This window comes from Bufo gargarizans, chromosome 3 (assembly GCF_014858855.1).
Source record: "Bufo gargarizans isolate SCDJY-AF-19 chromosome 3, ASM1485885v1, whole genome shotgun sequence".
Taxonomy (NCBI): domain Eukaryota; kingdom Metazoa; phylum Chordata; class Amphibia; order Anura; family Bufonidae; genus Bufo; species Bufo gargarizans.
In genome coordinates, this window is record NC_058082.1 from 220,895,140 (window position 1) to 220,920,119 (window position 24,980).

Genomic DNA, 24,980 nt, shown 5'->3' on the forward strand with positions numbered 1-24,980 from the left:
CAAAAAAACAGGTGAGGACGTTTCTGGGCATGGTAGGGTATTACCAGAGGTTTATTCCAGATTTTGCCACCATAGCTGCTCCACTTACGGACCTAATCAAGGGCAAAAGCTCAGGGGGAATTTCTTGGAACAAAGATGCTGAGGTTGCGTTCTGTAAACTCAAGGAGGTGTTATGCAGTAGGCCAGTTTTGATTGCTCCTTATTTAAAAAAAAGTTTGTTGTTCAAACAGATGCTTCCAATGTGGGCCTAGGGGCCGTGTTGTCACAGTTGGTGCATGGAGAAGAACACCCAGTGATATATTTGAGTAGGAAGCTAACCCCGGCTGAGAAAAACTATAGTATTGTGGAGCGCGAGTGTTTGGCCATCAAGTGGGCTTTGGAGACTCTGCGATACTATCTGCTCGGCCGTCGGTTTCAGTTAGTGACAGATCACTCCCCTCTTACATGGATGCTACGGGCCAAAGATCATAATGCAAGGGTGACCCGCTGGTTCCTGTCACTACAGGACTATAATTTCTCAGTGGAGCACAGAGCAGGAAAGCTGCAGGCCAATGCTGACGCTCTCTACCGAACTCATTGTATGTTCTCAGAAAGTGCAAAACATTGTGACACCCTGTCACATACCCCCTCCGAACACAATGTTTTGCAGAGAAAGTGCTGGGTGGTGTGTACATTGCACCAAGTTTCCGGCACTTCATGTGTTAAAAGGCTCCAGGAAGGTTTGGTTTTCTTTGTATCCAGAAGCTTCCTGGGAAAAAGAAAGCCAGTTTAGGGTCCTGGAGCCGGTCAGGGAAGAGTTGGGTGGGTTCCCTGACCACCCGGAACCAGTCCGGGTTTTACCTGCCTGGGGGACTGCTCACACAGGTGTACTAATTAAGTCAGCAGCCCTGATCCAGGAGCTCTCTCTCTGGGAGTCTGGGCAGTCTGTTTGAGAAGCTGCAAGCCTAGGATCTCTGAGAGCGGTTAGCTTCTCCACCTAACTACTGAACTGTAAGTTGCTCTGTTTTCCCCTTGAAAATGCTCTTTGTGTTATGAGTTTAGCTAGGGCTGCTGAGTGAGATAGGCAGGAGCCAGACGGCTATTGTTACTTTGGTGTTTGTTTGTTGTTTTGAGCAACTTGCAAAATAAATTGCAACAGTGTGACGCACAAGCTACAAAGGTGTCGATTGTTCCTGTTTCTGCCCAAAACAACCCCGCAGGAAGGTGTAACAGTTCACACATTGTAAAAAATAGTGCGTCTTATTTGCTGTTATGAGGTGCAGTTACTTTGCACTATAGCCTATTTTGGGGTGTATAAGTCTAAAAATAAGTATATATTATTTGCAGTTCTGCGGTGCAGTTATTTTTACTGCAGTTTTTGTGGGGGTGTATAAGTGTAAATAAAAAGTATGTCTTATTTGCCGTTCCACGGTGCAGTTACTTTGCACTATAGCCTTTTTTGGGGTGTATTAGTTTTAAAAAAAAAAAGGTTAATTTATTTGTTGTTCTTCGGTGCAGTTACATTGTACTACGCAATTTTTTTTGGTGTGTTGTAATATTATTAAACGTAAGTCTTATTTGCCGTTTTGCGGTGCAGTTACTTTGTACTATAGCCTTTTTTTGGGGTGTATTAGTGTAAAAAAGTACATTTGATTTGCTGTTCTGTGGTGCAGTTACATTGTACTACGCACTTTATTTGGTGTGTTGTAATATTATTAAAAGTAAGTCTTACTTGCACTCTGCGGTGCAAATACATTGTACTACAGCTTTATTTGCTGTTCTACGGTGCATTACTTTGTACTACTTTGTTTTTTAGAGGTGTATAAGTGTTTAAAAAAATATGCCTTAGTTACTGTTCTACGGTGCAGTTACTTTATACGTCAGCATTTTTGGGGGTTATTAGGGTAAAAAAAAGTATATATTATTTGCCGTTCTTTGGTGCAGTTTCTTTGTACTGAAGCATTTTTGGGTGTGTATTAGTGTAAAAAAAATTATGTCTTATTTGCCGTTCTGCAGTGCAATTACTTAGTACTACAGCCTTTTTTGGGGTGTATAAATATAAAAAAAAGTACATTTTATTTGCCGTTCTGTGTTGCAGTTACATTGTATTACACACTTTTTTAGTGTGCTGTAATAGTATAAATAGTCTTATTTGCCATTCTGCGATGCAGTTACTTTGTACTACTTCCTTTCTGGGGTCTATAAGTGTTAAAAAAATATGTCTTATTTTCTGTTCTACAGTGCAGTTACTTTGTTCTACAGCATTTTTTGGGGTGTATAAGGGTAAAAAAAGTATGTATTATTTGCTGTTCTATGGTGTATTTACTTAGTACTACAGCCTTTTTTGGGGGTGCATAAGTGTAAAACAAAAGTATGTATTATTTGCCATTCTGAGGTATAGTTATACAGCCTTTTTTGTGGTGTATATGTGTAAAAAGAAGGACATCTTATTTACCGTTCTGCGGTGCAGTTACTTTGTACTACATTCTTTTTTGGGGTGTACAAGTGTAAAAAAAAAGTATGTCTTATTTGCAATTATGCATGCAGTAGCTTTGTGCTACAGCCTATTGTGGGGTGTATAAGTGTAAAAAAAGTAAATCTTATTTGCCGATCTGCAGTGCAGTTACATTGTATTGCACAATTTTTTTGGGTGTTATAATGGTAAAAAAAAGTACATCTTATTTTCCATTTTGCGGTGCAGTTACTTTGTAATACAGCATTTTTTAGGGTGTATAATGTAAAAAAAGTACATCTTATTTGCCGTTCTGGAGTGCAGTTATATTGTACTACAGCCTTTTTTGGGGTTGTATAAGAGTAAAAAAAAAGTACATATTATTTGCCGTTATGAGGAGCAGTTTCTTTGTATCACAGCCTTTTTTGGGGTGTATAAGTGTAAAAAGAAATTACATTTTATATGCCGTTCTGCGGTGCAGTTACATTGTAATGCACACTTCTTTTGATGTGTTGTAATAGTATAAAAAGTAAGTCTTATTTGCTCCTCTGCAGTGCAATTACTTTGTACTACAGCCTTTTTTATGGTGTATAAGTGCAAAAATAAGTACATCTTATTTGCCGTTCTAAGGTGTAGTTTCATTGTTCTACAGCTTTATTTGGGGTGTATAAGTGTAAACAAAAGTACATTTTATTTGCCGTTCTGTGGTGCAGTTAGATTGTACTACAGCCTTTTTTGCCATGTATAAGTGTAAAAAAAAAATTATGTCTTATTTGCTGTTCTGCGGTGCAGTTACTTTGTACTACAGCCTTTTTTGGGATGTATTAGGGGAAAAAACAAGTACGTTTTATTTGCCGCTCTGCGGTCAAGTTACATTGTGCTACAGCTTTTTGGAGTGTATTCATTTCCTTTTATTTTAATTATTTTATAACAGTATGTCTGACAGACAAGTGACCGACTCTTCAAAGGGAACGGGCAGTGGCCAAAATAATTCTGGCGCAGGCAGCAGAAGAGGCCTGAGCTTCCGGTGTCATTTAAGAGTCCTGTCTTGACCAGCAACCAATCGGTGCTTAAATGGTTGACTCGGTCTTGTACTTCGTCGTGACATCAGACACCCCCAGCCAAGAGTCGATGTGTTCTTCAAACACAATGCTTAATTGGCATGGCCCGGGAGTAGGCCTTTTGCCCTCACCGGTCCTCAACCCTACTTAGTCCTTTTCGGTTACCTCTGCTAGAGAAGTTTTATATGCCATGATCTCTGCTCCATTTTTCAGAGAGGATTAGCTGCTAGAGGACAGCCAGCTGCTACTGCCCAGCCAAGATTTGGAAGAGAGATCCGCCACTTCCTCCGGTAGACGGGCAAGTAGTGATCATGAGAGTCACGTGTGATTGATGTTGCGAGCTATCAGGTTCCTGGTTATCAGACTATTGAGGGGGACATCAGTGACGTTCAGACAGTAGTGGATGATGATGAAGCCAATTGCACTTGGGAGCCGGGTGAAGAAGGTGCTCCATCATCATCAGGAGAAGAGGGTGGCAGCTTGAGTGTGAGGCAGCAGCTGAGCCAGCTAGGTGGTAGTGTGGCCAGGAGTCAGTAGGGTGGCAGCAGTGGGAGGTCAGGAGCCAAACGTGCCCGGGGTAGACCGCCCACTTTGCAGTAGACTACCTGCCCAGGAAGTAGCGGTGCAGGAATTCACAGAGGCAGCGGTAGCCGGCAGTGAGTACAAAGTGTTGAGAGAAAAATGTCATACTGGGCAGTGTGGAACTTTTTTGTTAGGCCGCAGGTGAACATGGCCCTTTGCTGAATTTGTGGTCAGAAGGTGAAGCGTGGGCAGGGTATCAATGTTGGCACCACCTGCGCCAACATATGCAGCATCACCATAAAGTGGCCTGAGAGAACAATGGATCCGATGTGGTAGACTAGCCTGCCGCTGCAATTGCTGCATCACCCAGTGGTACGCACCCAATTTCATGCAGTCAAGTCTCCACCACCTCAGCTGAAGGGAGCTGTCTGTCCTTTTCATCATCTGTTGGCCTTGTTGTTCCTGCTCCTCCTCGTCAGTCATTCCATCAGCAATTGTTCATCAAAGAGATTGCCAAGTGACAACAGTATGCATGCACCCATCCAAAGGTGTAGAAGCTAAATGTGCACTGGTGCTACAGTCCCTCCCTTTCCAAGTGGTGGACTCTGCACCTTTTAGAGAACTGAAGGCTTGTGTCGAGCAGAGGTGAAGAATCCCGAGCTGTCATCTCTTTGCCAAAAAATCAGTACCAGACCTGCACACATACAGTATGTAGACCATAAGGTGGGCCAGTCCTTGAGCCTGTCGGCAGCGCCGACATATGAAGCTGTAGCTACGTTCAAGGACAATATATGTCCTTTACGGCCCACTGGGTAAATGTGGTTCCTGCACAGCCACACCAGCAACTTGGCCAGGTGACGCCGCTTCCGCCTCCACATTCTCACACCATTGATCCTGCGACAATCTCCACCTCTGTCTACTCATTCTCCACTGTGTTCTCAGCCTCCACTGCAGTGACAATTCCCGGTGCCCCACCAGCATATCACACAGGGGAGGAACTGCTCTACAACCTTCATCAAGAAATCAAATTTTAGCTTTCTCCTCGACAACTCAAAATCAGAACCATGGTGACCGACAATGGGAAGAACATCATTTGTTCAATCTGGTTGTAAAGCAATTCCTAAAGTCTTAACCCATCTGCAAGACATCCTGAAAATGGCCAGGAAACTTTGCGTGCACTTCAGCCACTCGTACGCCTCAAAGTACACCCTCCTTGAGCTGCAGTGGCAGAACGGCGTCTCCCAACATAGGCTGATATGCAACGTTTCCACCCGATGGAATTCCCCCTGTATATGTTGGACCGATTATATGAACAGAGAAAGGCCATAAATGATTTCTTGATGATACAGGCGGACAGAGGTACTCCCCTGTGTAACTTTGATGCTAGCTAGTGGCAACTCATGCGTGATACCTGCTGTTTGCTTGAGCCCTTTGAGGAGGCCACTTTATTTGTTAGTCGCCAGGACTATGGGATCAACAACATTATTCCACTGATTTATATCCTGGAACAGATGCTGCTACTTCTGTCTGGCCAGGGGACAGGAGACATGGCGACTACATCTCACGGCCTCCTCATGGTGCTGATACATCAACAGTATTTCTCTTGGCCACTCTGTGGTCTTCTCATTCAGCTGCCACCTCACCACTCTGTTATGCTGATGCTACCTCAACACTATGTCAATGGGCCACTTTGTGCTCTGCTCATGCTGCTGCCTCATCATTACTCTGTGGTCTGCTCATGCTGTTGCCACATCAACATCAACTCTATGTCACTGGGCCACTCTGTGGTCTCCTCATGCTGCTGCCTCAATACTATTTCACTGGTCCACTCTGTAGTCTCCTCATGCTGCTACCACATCACTACTCTGTGGTCTCCTCATGATGCTGCCACCTCCCCACTCTGTCACTGGGCCACTCTTTGGTCTCCTCATGCAGCTGCTACCTCAACACTATGTCACTGGGCCACTCTGTGGTCACCTTATGCTGCTGCCACATCACTGCTATGTGGTCTCCTCATGCTGCTGGGGGTTATTGTTGTGACGGATCAGAGGAAGGGCAAAATAATCAGTGATGTCAACACAAACTTACTTCTGACACCCTCTCCACTCTGTCAGGAGTGTTCTACTTGTATAAGCGTTTAATAGAAAGGTTTTGTAGATATCTATGTGGAATCAGCTGATGACGGTGTAAAAGGAGTGTGCTTTTTCTTGACGCTAACATTGACCTGTAAAGCTGAGTTGGCACTTGAGTTATTTGGTCAGTTTTGGCCTCATAACTGCCAAAATAAGTGAAGTGTGCAGTGATTCTAAGAGCAATGCCTGTCATCTGCGTGTGATGCTGACTCAAAGTATTGTTTCACTATCATAGCAGACTCCCTATGCATGTTACTGCAAGGCACAGTGTTGTACGCCACTATACAAGCTGTCTGCAGCCAAGAAATAGCAGTTTTTTTAAATGTGATTCGCCACAAATAAATTCAAATGAAATCTATTTTTTTTCAGAAAATACAGTGAACCGACCAAATCAAATTTTTTTTAAATTTACTCATCTCTCAGCATCACCACAGGTCAGTCACTCTGGGAGGTCTTTTATAGTCTTGGATAATGCATTTAATGCCTCCAGTATTTATAATAGCCTCCTTGTAGTGCCACCAGCATTTAATACCCCCTGTATTTATAATGCCTCCAGTAGTGCCACCAGCATTTAAAGGGGTTATCCAAAACTATAACAGACCTCCCAGAGTGGCTGATCCATGGTATTCATATTTACCTGGACCTGCAGCTGGTTTTGGTTTCCATGGCTCTACGGCTGTTTCTTTATCTCCCATGCAAGGGGAGCAGGTAAGCGGCCAGCAATTGGCCGCAGCTGTCATGTTCTTCCTCCTCCCTTCCCCTGTCAACAGGATGTTGATTTCAGCACAGCCACGAGATAAATATCCAGTCTTGGAGTGATAGAGACCGAACCCAGCAGTAGGGAGCAGGTAGGTATGATGATCAGTGTGGGTCAGACACTGTGGGAGGTCTGTTATAGTCTTGGATAATGCCTTTAATGCCCCTAGTGTTTATAATGCCCCAGTAGCACCACGAGTATTTAATTCCCCCAGTATTTATAATGGTCCCTTGTAGTGCACCCATTATTTATAATGAGCACCTGTAGAGCATTTGGTATTTATAATACCCTTAGAATGTTTAATGTTAACCAGTAGTGCCCCCTGTTTTATAATGCCTCCTGTAATGTCCCCAGTATTTATAAAACCCCTATAGGCATTGTTAGGGTCTCAAATGATCCGGGGTGCAATCGAAAATGCTTTTGTGCCTAATTCTTGAACCAACTATCCTCCACCTCTAGCATTTATTTAAGCATTTTACTTGCTTAAGTAGGTGACTATACAGCACTACATACTTGTTACATCCAATCCCTTACAGGTCACATATCCTCTGATGTATGCAGATGTTCTCTTTTCAGCCCTTAAGCCATGTCCCCTCTCTGCGGTTTGACACACAGACATCTTAGGTTCTTAGGTTCTATCATCCTCCCACCCTGGGGCCCCAGCAGTGTTATCCTGCTGCTACCCCCAATCAGGGGCATAACTACCATAGTGGCAGACCATGTGACTGCTATGGGGCCCAGGACGAGAAGGCACCTAGTCTAAATTGGGATTATCGACTGGAGGTGAAAACCCTCTAAAGGAACAACTTTTAGCAAATAAAGCAGTGGAAAAATGGCCCAAGGGTCATTGAAAGGGGTTTAGACAGAAACCCTTCTGTCCTGTGGGAGGGGGGCTGGTTTGATCCTTCCTATGGGGCCCTTACTTCTCTATGTACGCCACTGCACCCAATACTATGTATGCTTTACTCCTCAATGCCCCCAAATATTTTACTGCAGATACTTTGCCCTTGTAGTGCCCCAGTAGTATCCATAGCATCCTAATAGTATCCATATCCATAGTGGCAGTCCACAGGCTTGATCTGGCATGCGCCTGCTTCCCAACACAAGTGCTCACGTTGATATCATTGCACAGCCTGTGCCACTGATGTGTCCTATAATAGGCCCCAGTTGGGGCTCTAGCTGAGGACTGGAAGACACATTTTTGTACAGTATGTGCACTTTTCCTCAGTTATTATCTTTGCCATTAAGCAGATGCTCCATGGTCATGTTCAGCTGCTACCTTTAAAGCACCTAGCAATGTCCTACTGTCTTTAACATTGCATACAGTGGGCTATACGATCATTTATGCATTCTTAGAGAGACTTAAGGGGGCTACTCTATGATGAGCTTTTAGACATTAACCACTTCAGCCCCGCTAGGTGAAACCCCCTTCATGACCAGAGCACTTTTTACACTTCGGCACTACACTCCTTTCACCGTTTATCGCTCGGTCATGCAACTTACCACCCAAATGAATTTTACCTCCTTTTCTTCTCACTAATGGAGCTTTCATTTGGTGGTATTTTATTGCTGCTGACATTTTAACTTTTTTTGTTATTAATCAAAATGTAACGATTTTTTTGCAAAAAAATGACATTTTTCACTTTCAGCTGTAAAATTTAGCAAAAAAAACGACATTCATATATAAATTTTTCGCCAAATTTATTGTTCTACATGTCTTTGATAAAAAAAAATGTTTGGGCAAAAAAAAATGGTTTGGGTAAAAGTTATAGCATTTACAAACTATGGTACAAAAATGTGAATTTCCGCTTTTTGAAACAGCTCTGACTTTCTGAGCACCTGTCATGATTCCTGAGGTTCTACAATGCCCAAACAGTAGAAAACCCCCACAAATGACCCCATTTCGGAAAGTAGACACCCTAAGGTATTCGCTGATGGGCATAGTGAGTTCATAGAACTTTTTATTTTTTGTCACAAGTTAGCGGAAAATGATGATGATTTTATTTTTTTTATTTTTTCTTACAAAGTCTCATATTCCACTAACTTGCGACAAAAAATAAAAAATTCTAGGAACTCACCATGCCCCTCACAGAATACCTTGGGGTGTCTTCTTTCCAAAATGTGGTCACTTGTGGGGTAGTTATACTGCCCTGGCAATTTAGGGGCCCAAATGTGTGAGAAGAACTTTGCAATCAAAATGTGTAAAAAATGACCGGTGAAATCCAAAAGGTGCACTTTGGAATATGTGCCCCTTTGCCCATCTTGGCAGCAAAAAAGTGTGACACATCTGGTATCGCCGTACTCAGGAGAAGTTGGGGAATGTGTTTTGGGGTGTCATTTTACATATACCCATGCTGGGTGAGAAAAATATCTTGGTCAAATGCCAACTTTGTATAAAAAAATGGGAAAAGTTGTCTTTTGCCAAGATATTTCTCTCATCCAGCATGGGTATATGTAAAATGACACCCCCAAAACACATTCCCAAACTTCTCCTGAGTAGGGCGATACCAGATGTGTCACACTTTTTTGCTGCCAAGGTGGGCAAAGGGGCACATATTCCAAAGTGCACCTTTCAGATTTTGCAGGCCATTTTTTACACATTTTGATTGCAAGGTACTTCTCACACATTTGGGCCCCTAAATTGCCAGGGCAGTATAACTACGCCACAAGTGACCCCATTTTGGAAAGAAGACACCCCAAGGTATTCCGTGAGGGGCATGGCGAGTTCCTAGAATTTTTTATTTTTTGTCACAAGTTAGCGGAAAATGATGATTTTTTTTTTCTCTTTTTTCCTTACAAAGTCTCATATTCCACTAACTTGCGACAAAAAATAAAAAATTCTAGGAACTCGCCATGCCCCTCACGGAATACCTTGGGGTGTCTTCTTTCCAAAATGGGGTCACTTGTGGCGTAGTTATACTGCCCTGGCAATTTAGGGGCCCAAATGTGTGAGAAGTACCTTGCAATCAAAATGTGTAAAAAATGGCCTGCAAAATCTGAAAGGTGCACTTTGGAATATGTGCCCCTTTGCCCACCTTGGCAGCAAAAAAGTGTGACACATCTGGTATCGCCGTACTCAGGAGAAGTTGGGGAATGTGTTTTGGGGTGTCATTTTACATATACCCATGCTGGGTGAGAAAAATATCTTGGTCAAATGCCAACTTTGTATAAAAAAAATGGGAAAAGTTGTCTTTTGCCAAGATATTTCTCTCACCCAGCATGGGTATATGTAAAATGACACCCCAAAACACATTCCCCAACTTCTCCTGAGTACGGCAATACCAGATGTGTGACACTTTTTTGATGCCAAGGTGGGCAAAGGGGCACATATTCCAAAGTGCACCTTTCGGATTTTGCAGGGCATTTTTTACACATTTTGATTGCAAAGTTCTTCTCACACATTTGGGCCCCTAAATTGCCAGGGCAGTATAACTACGCCACAAGTGACCCCATTTTGGAAAGAAGACACCCCAAGGTATTCCGTGAGGGGCATGGCGAGTTCCTAGAATTTTTTATTTTTTGTCGCAAGTTAGTGGAATATGAGACTTTGTAAGGAAAAAAGAAAAAAAAAGAAAAATCATCATTTTCCGCTAACTTGTGACAAAAAATAAAAAATTCTAGGAACTCGCCGTGCCCCTCACGGAATACCTTGGGGTGTCTTCTTTCCAAAATGGGGTCACTTGTGGCGTAGTTATACTGCCCTGGCAATTTAGGGGCCCAAATGTGTAAGAAGTACCTTGCAATCAAAATGTGTAAAAAATGGCCTGCGAAATCCGAAAGGTGCTCTTTTGGAATATGTGCCCCTTTGCCCACCTTAGCTGCAAAAAAGTGTCACACATGTGGTATCGCCGTACTCAGGAGAAGTTGGGCAATGTGTTTTGGGGGGTCATTTTACATATACCCATGCTGGGTGAGAGAAATATCTTGGCAAAAGACAACTTTTCCCATTTTTGTATACAAAGTTGGCATTTGACCAAGATATTTTTCTCACCCAGCATGGGTATATGTAAAATGACACCCCAAAACACATTCCCCAACTTCTCCTGAGTACGGCGATACCAGATGTGTGACACTTTTTTGCAGCCTAGATGCGCAAAGGGGCCCAAATTCCTTTTTGGAGGGCATTTTTAGACATTTGGATCCCAGACTTCTTCTCACACTTTCGGGCCCCTAAATTGCCAGGGCAGTATAAATACCCCACATGTGACCCCACTTTGGAAAGAAGACACCCCAAGGTATTCAATGAGGGGCATGGCGAGTTCCTAGAATTTTTTTTTTTTGCATAAGTTAGCGGATATTGATTTTTTTTTTGTTTTTTTCTCACAAAGTCTCACTTTCCGCTAACTTAGGACAAAAATTTCAATCTTTCATGGACTCAATATGCCCCTCACGGAATACCTTGGGGTGTCTTCTTTCCGAAATGGGGTCACATGTGGGGTATTTATACTGCCCTGGCTTTTTAGGGGCCCTAAAGCGTGAGAAGAAGTCTGGAATATAAATGTCTAAAAATGTTTACGCATTTGGATTCCGTGAGGGGTATGGTGAGTTCATGTGAGATTTTATTTTTTGACACAAGTTAGTAGAATATGAGACTTTGTAAGAAAAAACAAAAACAAACAAAAAATTTCCGCTAACTTGTGCCAAAAAAAATGTCTGAATGGAGCCTTACAGGGGGAGTGATCAATGACAGGGGGAGTGATCAATGACAGGGGGGGTGATCAATGACAGGGGGGTGATCACCCATATAGACTCCCTGATCACCCCCCTGTCATTGATCACCCCCCTGTAAGGCTCCATTCAGACGTCCGTATAATTTTTACGGATCCATGGATCGGATCCGCAAAACACATGCGGACGTCTGAATGGAGCCTTACAGGGGGGTTATCAATGACAGGGGGTGATCAGGGTGATCACCCCCCTGTCACTGATCACCCCCCCTGTAAGGCTCCATTCAGACATCCGCATGATTTTTTACAGATCCATGGATACATGGATCGGATCCACAAAACACATGCGGATGTCTGAATGGAGCCTTACAGGGGGGTTATCAATGACAGGGGGTGATCAGGGTGATCACCCCCCTGTCAATGATCACCCCCCCTGTAAGGCTCCATTCAGACATCCGCATGATTTTTTACGGATCCATGGATACATGGATCGGATCCACAAAACACATGCGGATGTCTGAATGGAGCCTTACAGGGGGGTTATCAATGACAGGGGGTGATCAGGGTGATCACCCCCCCTGTAAGGCTCCATTCAGACATCCGCATGATTTTTTACGGATCCATGGATACATGGATCGGATCCACAAAACACATGCGGACGTCTGAATGGAGCCTTACAGGGGGGTTATCAATGACAGGGGGTTATCAGGGAGTGTATATGGGTGATCACCCGCCTGTCATTGATCACCCCCTGTAAGGCTCCATTCAGACGTCCGCATGTGTTTTGCGGATCCGATCCATGGATCCGTAAAAATCATGCGGACGTCTGAATGGAGCCTTACAGGGGGGTGATCAATGACAGGGGGGTGATCAAAGACAGGGGGTGATCAGGGAGTGTATATGGGTGATCACCTGCCTGTCATTGATCACCCCCCTGTAAGGCTCCATTCAGACGTCCGCATGTGTTTTGCGGATCCGATCCATGTATCCATGGATCCGTAAAAATCATGCGGACGTATGAATGGAGCCTTACAGGGGGGTGATCAATGACAGGGGGGTGATCAATGACAGGGGGTGATCAGAGAGTGTATATGGGTGATCACCCGCCTGTCATTGATCACCCCCCTGTAAGGCTCCATTCAGACGTCCGTATGCTTTTTGCGGATTCGATCCATGTATCCGTGGATCCGTAAAAATCTGGGTGGATGCGTATATGCGTCCACCCAGAAGAGCAGGACCGCCGGCAGGACGCAATCCTGCGTACGGCGGTCCTGAGGTGGTTAAAGGACGCCATATACTGTTCTTGCAAAATGATCTGCTGCTGTGTCTGGTCATGAACCCCTGGTAATGAACACCGCATTTCTGAGGTACCAAGGGATCGAACTATCATTTCTGGCCCTCTGATACTTTAGTGGTCCTATTATTATCTCTTGCAGTTGTACTCAAATAGATGGTAGGTCTAAATGAAAGGTTTTTATCTTGTCATCCTGTTTAATCAGGTCAGTTTTTATTATAACAATGCATCATTAAATACCAGATTTCTGGGGAAATGAATTCAAATGTGATTGATGTCCAATTAAGATAACTGAAACAAACGTGATGGATAGACCTTTCAAAGCTGTGCTGTGCTGAAATATACAGTCCAGACTGCTGTGCTGACATATTGGAGAGGACTGTGTGTGTGCATGGCAGTCCTGACGATGTATTTCAGCACAAGTTTAAATGCAGGCAGCCTGGGAATGGAGAGCAGTACATGAGCTGTCAGTTGATGGGACTGAGAAATGATACTCTCCAAACAGACATATTTTTAACACTTCTAACTCAGAAATGGCTAAACATATTTTTTTATAAAGACCAATTAAAAACATTGGAGGAGACTTAACAAACTGGTATTAAGTAGAACTGGCTTAGTTGCCCATAGCAACCAATCAGATTCCAACTTTCATTTTCTAAAGGAGCTGTGAAAAAATGAAAGGTAGAATCTGACTGGCTGCTATGGGCAGCTAAACCAGTTCTAATTTACACCAGTTTGATAAATCTCCTCCATCATTTTTAGCCCAACATGATTAACACGCAATTGTAAAAAAAAAATGCCCCAAAGCCCTAGCCTTTAAGTAGTCAGGATCGGACTGGCCCACAGGGGTACAGGGGAATGCCCCGGTGGGCCCCTAGTCTCCCACCCCCTGCACAAGTGGCACATAACTTACTGCACTACATACATATATTCAATGTACAGCACCTCAACCAGCCTATGTTCATATATGAACATTAAAGATTAATAAAGAAATTACCAACTTTATTATTATAGAGACGGTCAGTTAGCTGAGATGACTTCTAGCTATAGAGGAAAGCTGCCAGTATCCTCTTTTCCCCAGGATCTACCTTCTCAAAGTTGCTGCAGGGACCCCCATATAAAATCATCTGGTATCAAGTCCCCCCCCGCTATGTGAGCAGGTAATATTTGTATGTATTCGTACAATTTATGTATTCATAAATTTTACTGGTGGGCCCTAGGCCCTAGGCAGTCCGACACTGTAAGTAGCTCTTTCTTTACATTTCATATAATATATATTGGACTATGTAAATATAACTATATGGTTTGAGCATGGAATTACTGCTATGTGAAACTTGCAGCTTTGATACCAGAAACCAACATACATTGAAAAGACCACTTACAAGGGTGAACTGAGGACATGACAGCAGCCTCAATTTAATTTCCTTTTTTATTGCATCGAAACGTATTGCAGACTCAGAAAGCCCTAGAGGGATTATGTAGAGTTTGAGCCCTGTAGTATTCTGGTATGGAGCCAACAACTCAGTCACAACGATGGATAGCTTACACTATGCTTGAGAGCATTTTGAACTCTATTTGGCTGAGGAACTTAAAGATTCTGGAAGTTCCCCAAGGGATACAGTAAAATGTACCATTGCCTATATTCACTACCCAGAATCTGGGCAAGCAGCCAACAGGAGACTGCAGAGCTTTATGTAGAAATTTTGTAAATGGACATACATAAAATGGTCTGTAAGGGCTAATGAGGATTATAATAGTAACCAGGACACACATGGCAAAAAACTAGGAGTGATAGCGATATAGTGTTTAGAAACAGTAAGACTTGGTTTATACTCCAGTGACTTCACAATTAATGATGGTGAGAGCACCTCCATAAATATACAACCCTCTGCCTAATGGAGTTATACGAGGTCTTGTTTACAGTGCCGATAAACAGATTGAAACCATGTAAATTTACATAACACGGCAAAGCGAATGTAAATGAGCTCTGCACAAGCAGAAATATGGATATATGGAAGCCATAGTATTTTTCTTTTCCATCTGAATTCTATGAGTCACATTAAAGAATTGTCTTTTATTCATAATATTTTTCAGCAAGCTATGCTGTCCCTGTGAGACCCCTGTGCTATTTATGTAACTTTGTTTCATAGAAATGGGTATTTAATGTGGTGTTGTTACTAAGGATGGATATTATGTTTGCAGCAAAATCTGAGGAAAAGCAAAGCATGAGGTTAGCAATAGGTAGTAGCCGCTTCCAACCTTCTTTACTTTCAGCGGTGTTTACAAAGAAATATATTGTACTAATGTACAGGCACTTTGTATGCAGGTCCAGGCAGGGAATAGGTCAAAGAGCAGAAGCTTATCACCATTTTCTCCACAGCATCCTGCAATGTCAGAATAAAAAACGAAAAGTGAATCCTTCTGATATCTTGAATTTTCATTTTAAATAAAAGGTCATTTAAAGATTAATAAATCTTATTTCAGGGCTCATTCAAAAGTATCTTTGGTGCCTGTAACATTCAGAACATGCATTTCTGATATATATTTTTTCGCATAGAGAAAAAAGGTAAAAATGCCAGAAAAAAAATGCATACATGTATTTAAAAAATGCAACAAATATTTAAAAAAACAGCAAATGGCCAAATTCTATAATGCTTTGTTGCAGGGCATTTTATATTGTGCTATAGGATTTATTCCAGTTTTAATGATTACATTTACAAGTTTAGAAAATAGGATATCATACATTTTTCTAAAATACATATAATTAGGCTTTACTCACAAACCTTTATTATAACCACATGGACTTTCTCAAAAGAAAATAAATGGTCTAATTTAGTCCTGTGGAGTGCATCCACAGGAGAGCCAAATAGAACTGTGACACTTTCACATATATGACCTCTGGCATGTAATATATCTAATAGGTGTATAATAGTTTATTACAGAGCCAAACATAACAGTATATGTCTGTAAGTGTGTGTGTGTAGAAGCAGATCTAACATTGTTCTACGCCTCGTTTGTGTGTTGTGTTCCGGCATTCATGCTAGAAACCCAACAGTGTGAGACCCCATTATAATGAATACCAGAATGCCTGCCACAGGTGTGGACTTACTCTAATTTCTGTTTTAAAATCTGATAAAGTTCAGATGAAAATCCATCTGGACCAGAAGCTTTGCCTTTGCATTTTCATCTCTTCAAAGGAGATAGTCCAACTGATCACAGAAGAGACTAGGTAATTAAATCTTTATGTAAAAATGCTGTGGTTTTTAATGGACCCTAAACCATATTTGAATATAGCTCCTTGAAGAACTGAGCAAAGACCTCTACAACCTATTTTGGATTGAAATGAAGGATATCTTCAATAGCCCAACCATTCTTAAAGTGGGGGATTTCCCATTGTCCTCTTGCCAGTACAGCCAATTGTCTGCCTGTCTTGTTTCCATATCTAAAAAAAATGCCAGTCTTTAAGGGCATGAGGATTCCAGCTTTCCAAACCAGATTTAGGTTAAATAAACATTTCCCAGTTAAGTTGAGTCCAATTTGTAGTAGGAGTATGCCTTTCAATATACATCACATGATTTTCTATAAATCTGTTGAGTATATCAGGGTTTGGCAACTATATAGGAAATAAATTGAGTCTTCAAAAACGCTTTTGCTATATCCCAAACCAAAAGAAAGTTATTGGGGCACATTTATTAAAACGCTGGTCCTAATAAAGTCTCATAGCTGTTGGAAAATCCGCCGAAGTTATGAAGAGGAGCATGCCTCTCCATAACTTCGGCGCATCCAGCGCCAGTCTAAATGTAAGCCAGTTTCCCTGCTGTCTTACATTTAGACCATTTTCTACACCTAAAGCAGGCTTAGAAAATGATGAATGAGACAGTATGGCCCCTTCCCCACCCACACCGTGCCCACAATTTTAGACCTGGCGTGAGCAGGGAAAAGTCGCAGATAGCAGCGCAACGGTTAGTGCTTCAGTATAATAAATGACACCTGTTAGGTTGATAATTATCATTAAGAAGCTCTTGCCCCCAGCCACCAACAGATGAGTGCATGGGAAAAAATACAGATATTTAGTATTATTACCTCCTTTTATGGCCCTACTTAGTAATCATCCCCATTTAGATCCAAGTAGATATAATGTTCCCCCAGTTGTGCCTCTTTACATATAGTGATCCCCAGTAGTGCCTCTTTACATATAGTTCCCCCCAGTAGTGCCCATTTACAGATAGTGCCCCCAGTAGTGCCCATTTACAGATAGTGCCCCCAGTAGTGCCTCTTTATATATAGTGCCCCCCCAGTAGTGCCGCTTTATATAGTGCCCCCCAGTAGTGCCACAAAGGGAAAAAATAAAAAAAGAGCAAAATACTGACCTCCATCTGGCTCCCTGCGTTACAGTACAGGTGGTACTTCTGCACCGGGTCTCTGTCGGTGTGATAACATTGTCACGATGCCTCTGACCTGGCACAGCAGGTCGCAATGATGTCAATATCGCAACCATCTTGCACTTCCACTTGATTCTTAGCACTGCCTCATAGGCATCAGGCCTGTCAGCCTTCAGTATATGAGACTAAACAATGGGGCACAGGAGCCAATAGTTCCTGTCTCCGTCATTTAAAGAGGACCTTTCACGGGTCCAAAAATTATAAACTAAATAGCAGAACATGTAGGGATTAATGCAGGGATGTCCTTGCACTTACTATTATTTCTGTCCGACACTCCGTTCACCTGCTGTGGCCCCGGTTACATTCTCCCGCACTGTATGCTAGGTAATAGCATCGGAACACCAGGGAGGAGACATAAGCTTTTCTCCCTGGGCGTTCCTTCTCCCTGGCTGTAGCGCTGTCTAATCACAGCGCAGAGCATCACAGCCAGGGAGAAGGAACACCCAGGAAGAAAAGCTGATGTCTCCTACCTCATGTTCCGATGCTATTACTTAGCATACAGCGCTGGAGAATGGGAGAATTTAACAGGGGCCACAGCGGTGCAACAGAGTGGCGCTCAGAAATAATAGTAAGTGCAGGGACATTCCTGCATTAACCCCTACATGTTCTGCTACTTAGTTTATTATGTTTGGACCCATGAAAGATCCTCTTTAACACCAGCACACTCCGTGGACCAGTACCAGATGATCCACGGCCCGGTACTGTTCCGCAGTCCGGTGGTTAGAGACCGCTGGCATAGTGCAATCACCAGGTATCATGCATTTCCATAATCAGCTCGATCAGCTCAATCAGCCAAGTACCTGACTGTCATTTCATACACAGGTTCCTATTTCACAGGTAATCTATCTTCATTTACATCTAGAACTAAATTAAGGTCTCCCCCTACTTATTTATGAGGAATTAGATCCTAAAAAATCAATTTCTCTAATCTTGCCATAAAGGCATCTGGAGCCACATTAGTGCCATAGGTATTGTAAATCCAAAGCAGTTTACTTTTTTAATAGAACCAGGATCCTCCGATCATATATGTCAACATCTAAGATTTTACACTGGAAATGTTTGTAAAGTAGAATCACCATTCCAGCCTTCTTATTCATTACTGGGGCCCCTGAAGCTTGCCAACCCATGAAGGCTGTAATTTTACCATTACAATTTACTGTTTTCTTGCAGCCTTGCAGGGTTTTTTTACGCAATGAAGAATTTTTGTTCTTGACTGGAGTGGAGATTCCATTCACATTCCTAGTAATATCAGACAAATTAGCCATGTTTCATCAAACAATAGCCAACATCCAACCTTCAGTGAGGTAGAAAATGATTCCAGAGACACCATAAAAGTTTTATAACTGGCATGCAAATTTTATAGCTCATTCTCCAAAATAGTAATGCATTGTTCTGTATCTTTTAATCTGGAAGTATGCAGGTTTAGCTGAGTTTCGGTAGAGCAAAGACCTCAAGCTGGTTTGTTGAAAACAAATTCTTGAAATAATCAGTTCCCTGTCATATGATAATAAAATCACAGCACCCAATGCCATAATGATATTATTGGAATTTACTTTTAGAAACAAAATTGATAAAATATGATAATGTGACCTTGTCGTTAAATTCTCCAAATTAGGTGTATTTTAGGCTAAAAATCTTGCACCAAGTTTTAGACCTAATATGACAAAAAGAATAATCCAGTGTACTCAACTTGCCTGTTTTGATTTTCCTGTTTAGTGAAAAAAGGGCATGGTGTAAGATACAAGAACACATCTGAAAATTATCCCAAAATGTTGTCGCCAAGTAAGCCAACCAAAAGTGCTAGTCAAAAGTTTCTGGCCATGCACCAGACTAGTCATATAGCATGAATCACTAAGTTTACACTGTCTCCATTTTACATAGGACTAGTAAAATCTGCAGAATCTGTGAAGCCAGCTGACCATTAAGATAGCTGATGGCCTACTCTACTCTCACTAGAAAGAAGACATACATACTTGACTAAGCCAAAAATGAACATATCCTGTATAGAAAAAGAGAGGTGTAAGCCGCTGCCAGACATCTCTGGCAGCGGCTTGTCTCTTTTGAGGACAAAAGAATGAGCATGTTGAGTTGGGGCACCCCCATGAACATTAGAGGGTTGTCTAGACTTACCAAAATTGGTTTGTCAAACAACATTAACATAATATGTGTAATCCCCTTTAGATCATTGCTTCTTCATATCTACTGTATTTAGTTACATAGGTTAAAAACACACGTGTAACCATTACAGGACTGAGATATTTGAACTACAGGTAAAACAAACCTTCCAATTCATTTCAGGCAAATTGTGTATCACAGGGAAAAATAATTTTACTAACCCCTACACAGCCCTATGAACATTTTCCCAAGGCAAATCTATACCACTCTATCAAAAACTAATTTCATAACATGATCTTTTTATTTTTAGATTTCCACTACCTGTTAAAATGCATGCACAACTTTGACTAGTGTTGTCACCAGTTACAGTGGGATGCGAAACTTCATTTCACTTCTCAAATATCACTGTGTGTGTCTCCTGTATGATATATTTAACTGACATTTTTTATCGTAACAACCAACGATTTATACAGGAAAATCATCACGATTAACAAGGTTTCCCAAACTTTCGCATCCCACTGTACTACTGAACACCCCCTCCAATAGGAAAGCTTATCTAATTTTTTCTTCGTTCTGACAGATCAGAAGGGTCAAATAAACGGAGATGTCATCCAGGCCAAAAATTCAAAATAAAGAGTGGGGAGGGTGGGTACAGCATGAGAAGTCCACAGAGTGGCCCAGTGACAGAGTGGTGACGTAGAAGCAGTATGAGAATACCACAGAGTGGTGAGGTGGCAGCAGCATGAGGAGACCAGAGTGGTGAAAAGCCAGCAGCATGAGGAGACCACAGAGTGGTAAGGTGGCAGCAGCATGAGAGACTACTGAGTGGCCCAATGACATAGTGTTGAGGTAGCAGCAGCATGAGGAGACCACAGAGAGGTGAGGTGGCAGCAGCATGAGGAGATCACAGAGTGGCCCAGTGACATAGTGGTGAGGTGGCAGCAGCTTGAGGAGACCACAAAGTGGTGAGGTGGCAACAGCATGAAGAGACCACAGAGTGGCCCAGTGACAAAGGTGAGGTGGCATCAGCATGAGGAGACCACAGAGTGGCCATGTGACAGAGTGTTGAGGTCGAAGCAGTATGAGGAGACCACAGAGCGGTAAGGCGGCACCAGCATGAGGAGACCAGAAAGTAGCCCTGTGACAGAGCGTGGAGTTGGCAGCAGCATGAGGAGAACATATAGTGGCCCAATGACAGAGTGTTGAGGTAGCAGCAACATGAGGAGACCACAAAGTGGTGAGGTGGCAGAAGCATGAGGAGACCACAGAGTGGTGAGGTGGCAGCAGCCTGGGGAGACCAGAGTGGCCCAGTGACAGAGTGGTGAGGTGGCAGGAGCATGAGGCGATCACAGAGTGGTGAGGTGGCAGCAGCATGAGGAGACCACAGAGTAGCCTAGTGACAGTGGTGAGGTGGCAGCAGCATGAGGAGAACACAGAGTGGTTAGGTGGCCGAAGCATGAGGAGATCACAGAGAGGTGAGGTGTCAGTGGCATGAGGAGACTACAGAGTGGCCCAGTGACATAGTGGTGAGGTGGCAGGAGCATGAGGCGACCACAGAGTGGTGAGGTGGCAGCAGCATGAGGAGACCACAGAGTAGCCTAGTGACAGTGGTGAGGTGGCAGCAGCATGAGGAGAACACAGAGGGGTTAGGTGGCAGAAGCATGAGGAGATCACAGAGAGGTGAGGTGTCAGTGGCATGAGGAGACTACAGAATGGCCCTGTGACATTGTGGTGAGGTGGCAGAAGCATGAGGAGACCACAGAGTGGTGAAGTGGTAGCAGCATGAGGAGACCACAGTAGTGAGGTGGCAGCAGCATGCAGAGACCACAGAGTTGCCCAGTGACATAGTGGTGAGGTGGTAGCAGCAAGAGGAGACCACAGAGTGGTGAGGTACCAGCAGCAGGAGAAGACCACATAGTGGCCAAGTGACATAGTGGTGAGGTGGCAGCAGCATGAGGATACCATAGAGTAATGAGGTGGCAGCAGCATGAGGAGACCAGAGTGTTGGTGGCAGCAGCACGAGGAGACCACAGAGTGGCCAGTGACATAGTGTTAAAGTGAAAGTAGCATGAGGAGACCACAGAGTGGTGAAGTGGCACCAGCATTAAGAGACCACAGAGTGGCCCTGTGACAGAGTGTTGAGGTAGCAGCAGCATGAGGAGACCACAAAATGGTGAGGTGGCAGCAGCATGAGGAGATCAGAGTGGTGAGGTGGCAGCAGCATGAGGAGACCACATAGTGGCCCAATGACATAGTGGTGAGGTGGCAGCAGCATAAGGAAACCACAGAGTGGTGAGGTGGCAGCAGCATGAGGAGACCACAGAGTGGCCCTGGGATATAGTGGTGCGGTGGCAGCAGCATGAGGAAACCACAGAGTGGCCCAGTGACATAGTGGTGAAGTGGCATCAGCATGAGGAGACCACATAGTGGCCCAGTGACATAATGGTGACGTGGAAGCAGCATGAGGAGACCACAGAGTTGTGAGGTCGCACCAGCATGATGAGACCACAGAGTGGCCCTGTGACAGAGCATTGAGTTGGCAGCAGCATGAGAAGACCACAGAGTGGTGAGGTGTCAGCAGTATGAGGAGACCACAGAGTGGCCCAGGGATATAGTGGTGAGGTGGCACGAGCATGAGGAGACCACAGAGTGGCCCAGTAACATAGTGGTGAAGTGGCATCAGCATGAGGAGACCATATAGTGGCCCAATGACCAGAGTGTTGAAGTAGCAGCAGCATGAAGAGACCACAAAGTGGTGAGGTAGCAGCAGCATTTGGAGTCCTCAGAGTAGTGATGTGGCAGCAGCATGAAGAGAACAGAGTGGCTTAGTGACAGAGTGGGGAGATGGCAGCAGCATGAGGTGACCACATAGTAGCCCAATGACAGAGTTTTGAGGTAGCAGCAGCATGAAGAGACCACAGAGTGGTGAGGTGGCAGCACCATGAGGAGACCACAGAGTGGTGAGGGGGCAGCAGCATGAGGAGACCACTAAGTGGCCCAGTGACATAGTGGTGATGTGGCAGCAGCATGAGGAGACCACAGAGTGGCCCAGTGACATAGTGGTGATGTGGCATCAGCATGAGGAGACCACAGAGTGGCCCAGTGAAAGAGCGTTGAGTTGGCAGCAGCATGAGGAGACCACAAAGTGGTGAGGTGGCAGCAGCATGAGGAGACCACATAGTGTTGAGGTTGCAGCAGCATGAAGAGACCACAGAGTGGCCTCGGGATATAGTGGTGAGGTGGCGGCAGCATGAGGAGATCACAGAGTGGCCCAGTGACATAGTGGTGATGTGGCATTAGCATGAGGAGACCACAGAGTGGCCCAGTGACATAGTGATGAGGTGGCAGCAGCATGAGGATACCACAGAGTGGTGAGGTGGCAGCAGCATAAGGAGACCACAGAGTGTTGTGGTGGCAGCAGCATGAGGAGACCACTGTGTGGCCCAGTGACATAGTGGTGATGTGGCATTAGCATGAGGAGACCACAGAGTGGCCCAGTGACATAGTGATGAGGTGACAGCAGCATGAGGATACCACAGAGTGGTGAGGTGGCAGCAGCATGAGGAGACCACAGAGTGTTGTGGTGGCAGCAGCATGAGGAGACCACTGTGTGGCCCAGTGACATAGTGTTAAGGTGAAAGTAGCATGAGGAGACCACAGAGTGGTGAAGTGGCACCAGCATGAGACCACAGAGTGGCCCTGTGACAGAGCGTTGAGTTGGCAGCAGCATGAGGAGACCACAAAGTGGTGAGGTGGCAGTAGCATGAGGAGACCACAGAGTGGTGAGGTGGCAGCAGCATGAAAAGACCACAGAATGGCCCAGTGACATAGTGGTGAGGTGGCAGCAGCATGAGGATAACACAGAGTGGTGAGGTGGCAGAAGCATGAGGAGACCACAGAGGTGCCCAGTTACATAGTGGTGAGGTGGAAGCCGCATGAGGAGACCACAGAGTGGTTAGGTGTCACCAGAATGAGGAGACCACAGAGTGGCCCTGTGACAGAGCATTGAGTTGGCATCAGCATGAGGAGACCACAGAGTGGCCCAGTGACATAGTGGTGATGTGGCATCAGCATGAGGAGACCACAGAGTGGCCCAATGACAGGGTGTTGAGCTAGCAGCAGCATGAGTAGACCACAAAGTGGTGAGGTGGCAGCAGCATGAGGAGATCACAGAGTAGTGAGGCGGCAGCAGCATGAGAAGACCACAGAGTGGCCCAGTAACATAGTGGTGAGGTGGCAGTAGCATGAGGAGACCACAGATGTGTCCAGTGACATAGTGGTGAGGTGGAAGCTGCATGAGGAGGCCACAGAGTGGTTAGGTGGCACCAGCATGAGGATACCACAGAGTGGCCCTGTGACAGAGCGTTGAGTTGGCAGCAGCATGAGGAGACCACAGAGTGGCCCAAGGATATAGTGGTGAGGTGGCAGCAGCATGAGGAGACCACAGAGTGGCCCAGTAACATAGTGGTGAAGTGGCATCAGCATGAGGAGACCACATGGTGGCCCAATGACAGTGTTGAAGTAGCAGCAGCATAAAGAGACCACAGAGTGGTGAGGTGGCAGCAGCATTTGGAGTCCTCAGAGTAGTGATGCGTTAGCAGCATGAGGAGAACAGAGTGGCCCAGTGACAGAGTGGGGAGATGGCAGCAGCCTGAGGAGACCACATAGTAGCCCAATGACAGAGTTTTGAGATAGCAGCAGCATGAAGAGACCACAGAGTGGTAAGGTGGCAGCAGCTTGAGGAGACCACAGAGTGGTGAGGGAGCAGCAGCATGAGGAGACCACAGAGTGGCCCTGGGATATAGTGGTGAGGTGGCAGCAGCATGAGGAGACCACAGAGTGACCCAGTGACATAGTGGTGATGTGACATCAGCTTGAGGAGACCACAGAATGGTGAGGGAGCAGCAGCATGAGGAGACCACAGAGTGGCCCTGGGATATAGTGGTGAGGTGGCAGCAGCATGAGGAGACCACAGAGTGGTCCAGTAACATAGTGGTGGGGTGGCAGAAGCATGAGGAGACCACAGAGTGGCCCTGGGATATAGTGGTGAGGTGGCAGCAGCATGAGGAGAACACAGAGTGGTCCAGTGACATAGTGGTGAGGTGGCAGAAGCATGAGGAGATCACAGTGTGCCCCAGTGACAGAGTGGGGAGGTGGGGGCAATACCAGTAACCGCTGAAGGTGATGGGTAACAGTAGGAGCACCTGGCAGCAGATGTATGGCATCAGGCAGGTGTCAGCATCAGAATAGTAGCTGAAGCAGGTAGCCAGATGAAACAGGTCTCCTTTGACAAAGTTTAGGTGTGGCACCATGGATGATCTAGTCTGATGCATCAGGCACTGTTGTGTGGAAATCCTGGCTGAATAACGCCTGCTTCATCTTCACAAAGGTCAGTTTCTCCACATTTTGAGTGGACAGGTGAGTTCTCCTTGGCGTAACTATGGCCCCGCCACACTAAACACCCACTCTGATTTCATACTGCTGGCCAGGCACGAATGCTTGTCCAGGACAAAGTCGGCCAGTTGTGGCCACAAATCAAGTTTGGCTGCCAGTAGTACA